Below are 4,302 nucleotides of genomic sequence, written 5' to 3'. Positions count from 1 at the left end.
TGGCTTCTAGGAACCCCAATAAAGTGTGACTTTTGTAGCATAACTCAATAGTTCAGTTGCAAATTCTTTGAATGTTATCAAAAATTTCATGTCTGTCTCAGTTACTCTTCTCTCATTGCTGGGACAAAATACTGAAGAGCCAAAATTAAGGAAGGAAAGGTTTATTTAGCTCACAGTCAGTGGAGGTTTCAGTCCATACTCAGCTGGCTCCAAAGCAGAGTGGCCCATGGCAGAAGGCAGTCGTTCATGGAGGTATAGAACAGCAAAGAGCAAAGAGAGGAGCTGCAGCTGCAGCTGCTAGCAAGCCTCTCTCCCTTCCTCACATTTGTACGCAGAGCATCTGCCTCAGGGTGGGTGTACCAGTCACACCCATGATCCCAGCACTGGATAAATGAATTAATCACAAATTCTAGAAGCCACCCCATGACTGCATGAGACTTTCGGGGGACAACTAGACACAAACCACAGCTATGTCTATTTTATGCAAACAGCTAAATGATAATAAAAGTCAGGATTACTACACAATAAAACCAAATCTTTGATATAGTCTGATAGATAATTTTAGGATCCAAAAGAAAGTGTAAATTTAAAATTTTCATTTATGAGTACTTTTTCACTGACGTACAATGAACAAGGATAATTATGAAATATATCGTGGTTCTGCTTCAAAAAAGTCAGGCCTAACCATAAAATGCAAGAACTTTTCAGTATTTTGGTACATGGGCCATCTCTAAATTGTCTTTCTCATGGGACTGCTTTAATCAGTTTCTTGATGGTCTTCCACACAGTGAAGTGTTTCACAGACAAGAACACTTTATTGTCAATGTTCCCAAAAAGCAAAAGGAAGAAAGATGATAGCGAAGATGACAATTTCGTTGTGATCAGGCTGGTTACGATTACAGACCTATTGGCTGGTGTATTGGTTTATGTGGATTTCATTTCGAACATCTTCTGGGCTTCATAAAGAACCATTTTGGAGCTAGAAGTAACCTTCCCAAGAATGAAGTATGTAGTCCAAGCAACGGTGTCCATGGAGATACAACGTAAGCTGAATTTTCTGTATCCAAGGAAATCTATTTAGGAAATGTCTTACTTTCGTCTCATCTCTGATACAAAATGTCTGATGCCCAGAATTGAGGAAGGAAAGGTTTATTCCATTCTTACTTTGTGGTTGTTTAGTCCATAATCAGCTGGCTCTAAGGCAGGGTGGCATGGCAGAAGGGTGACAGTTCATGGAGGTGGAAGACAGAAAAAGCAACAAAAGCCAAAAGTGGGAGGAGAGAGAGAGAGAGAGAGAGAAGCCTCTTTCTGTTGCTTATACTACATGTAGGCTACCTGCCCCAGGCCGGGTGTAGCACTCACACCTACAATCCCAGCTTTGGACCATGAATCAGTCACTAAATGTAAAAGCTGATTTATGATTGCATGAGGATTTGGGGCACCACCTAGACACAAACCATAACAGGGAAGATGAGATGGTGGATCATTCCTGCACAACAGCGATTCCTGTAGTCTCTGGTGGCCACTGTTTTTTGTTTGGATCCATACCAACAATTGAGATTGAAAGATCTGCCAAAAATAAAGCTAGATTGGGGCCGGGGAAATGGCTCAGTGGAGTAAGCGCTTCCCTGGCAAGAGCAAGAGCTTGAGTTCAATCCCCGGTTCCATAAATAAATAAATAAATAAATAAATAAAATAAAGCTAGATTAACTAGAAAATACAGACATTGAAATTGTTTTTGTCTGTATAAAATATAACTTTTTGAAAAAAATATAACTTTTTGAACCACAAGTCATCAAATGAATAAAGGCATAAATAAAGCATAAATAAAGCTCACTTGGGCAGCAAATGCGACACAGTTTATAAAGCATGAAAAAATAGAGTATTTTGAAATTTTTTACGATTGGCTATTATATATTTGCATTTTGTTTAAGGAAAGCAGAATTGCTTGACTGAGTTTTCTGTAACTGATTGCTTTAATTTCACTGAATCATGCTGGTAAGGATGTAAAGTTTACATCATGTATTTCATTTATGATTAAGGTTAGTGTTTTGAAGGAATAAGGCTGACTTAAATTTTCACTGTGCTAAAAATGGTTGCCTTGGGGTACAAATTAAGTCTACCATTTCTTTTTCTTTGGTAGATTGCACGTCAGAATTTCAGGCTGGATATGGCAGCAACAGGCCAGTAGCAGGATTCCATTCTCAGAGTTTCCTAGGACAAATCAGAAAGTATGACTGCTGCTCATGTAGAATGAAAAACAAAACACTGCTGGTGGTTAATGGGAACACCATGTTTTTAAATTTTTTATTTATTTGTATTTTATGTATTTAGTATAGGGTCCACAGGGTCTCACTACACAGATAGGACTCTGTAGTGATTCTCTTGTTTTCAGCCTCTCAAGAGCTGGGATTACAAGTGCACACCACCACACCCAGTCTCAATCGCAGTCTCAGTGTGCCCCGGGGATGGGGCTGGCACTGCATGCTGGGGACCGAACCTCAGTCCCTGCATCTGCCTAAGTAGATTCTTTTATCCACTGAGCTGTCTGGCTGGCCCAGCACAGTGTTTTTTGCACAAAAAGAAATGGCCAATCTTTGTTGCAGCTATATAAGTAAGTGATATCAGTCACCCCCTTTTTGAACTCTAGAAATTTTGAGTTTTTTTTGTACTGAGGATCAAACTCAGGAGCTTGCGCTTTCCAGGCAGGTGCTTAAGCCATTGAGTTATCTTCCCAGCCCTGAACTCTTTAGACATTAAATCACACTTAGAAAAAGCTCGACTCAGGCCTCATAGACAATAGATTTCAAGTGGAATTCATATCTCCATCTTCTGCTTTTATCTGCAACAACTTTTTGGGTTACAAAGTTTTCTGTGTGGAATGAAGCAGTGTATCCCACCATGAGTATTTCTTTGTCTCATAAAACCCATATAGTTTTAGATGAAATAGGACAAAAGTTTTCAATATGACAAAGAATTACCTTGTTGAAGAGAATTGTGACTTACCTTATCAATTGTCTTGTTGATGGCCAGCAATATGCTACCATAGAACAAAATTAATTAATTGTAATCTATGTATTTAAGGTTCCTCAACCAGCATTAGGCAGTGTAAAGAGCATAGCTTTTGACCATCTGGAAAAAAAAAGCTATCTAGTTTACTTACAGAATGTATGTCACTCTTCTACCTCTTACTACCTGTACATCTTGTAACACTGAATGTAGCATCTTTAGCCCTATCGCAAGTTTAATACCTTCTTCTGCAATGCTTTAAAATTATGAGTGCAGGAAAGAAGGGAAAAAGATATATTTATGTATCTATGCAGCATAGTTTGGATAATTGTACAGTGGATTTTTGCTGTTCTTTTGAAAGGCAACAATGTTTAGATTTTTTTCTTTTTCTTTTTAAAATTCATTTTATTGAGAAACAAATAGCAATAAGACAGTTTTGAAACCAATTAGTAGGACAGTTTCAATAATTAATACATTGCATATTGTTGTCTTTGTAGTGGTTGTTCATAGTACAAGATGCGGGCATGATATCTCTGTAGCACTGGGTGACGGTGCTTGCTGTGGTCAGGTCCCAGTACTCCTGGTACATGTTGTGGGTGCCACTGTGGGATTCATAGTGCAGCCAGATGCTAAAGTTCTTCACCCACAGTGGAGACCTCTCAAACCCCTGCCCACAGTAAACTATCTCCTCTGAAGATTTCTTCGTCTTCTTCAGCTGGAATACGAAGTATCAGAGATGGAACTTGGCGATGAAATGATTGGGTACAAAAATCTGCATGCAGTAGAGAGGCGGCTTGCTGCACTGTGCGTTGGGAAGGCAGTGCCCCACCACCTTGTATTCCCGGAGCGTGCCTGAGGCCTTCATGGCACTCCCTTCTCTATTGCTGCCACCCAAAAAAAGCTCTTTTTAATGTCTTTTTTTTTTGTGGAACCGGGGATTGAACTCAGGCCTTTGTGCTTGCCAGGGAAGCGCTTATTCCACTGAGCCATCTCCCTGGCCCCCTCTTTTTAATGTCTTATAATATTTTTGCTGTTTTTAAATTTTTAACCAGCTTTGAATGTTTATATCTGGTAACCTAAACAACTAATTTTAAGATAACATCATGTAATGCAGTAACCATTGTTGAATTCCTATTACTTTATTTAGTGAAATTTTGTATCATTTTAATGCTTCTATACAATATTGAATTCTTTTTTTTTAAGATCATACTTTTTCCAGTATTTATTAAACTTTAAAATTGAATTTTCTTTTTTGTTTTGGAAGGAAACATTCTTGAATCAGCTTCACACTGT

This window comes from Octodon degus, unplaced genomic scaffold (genome assembly GCF_000260255.1).
Source record: "Octodon degus isolate 3935 unplaced genomic scaffold, OctDeg1.0 scaffold00158, whole genome shotgun sequence".
Classification (NCBI taxonomy): Eukaryota; Metazoa; Chordata; class Mammalia; order Rodentia; family Octodontidae; genus Octodon; species Octodon degus.
Note: the sequence above shows the minus strand (reverse complement) of the source record.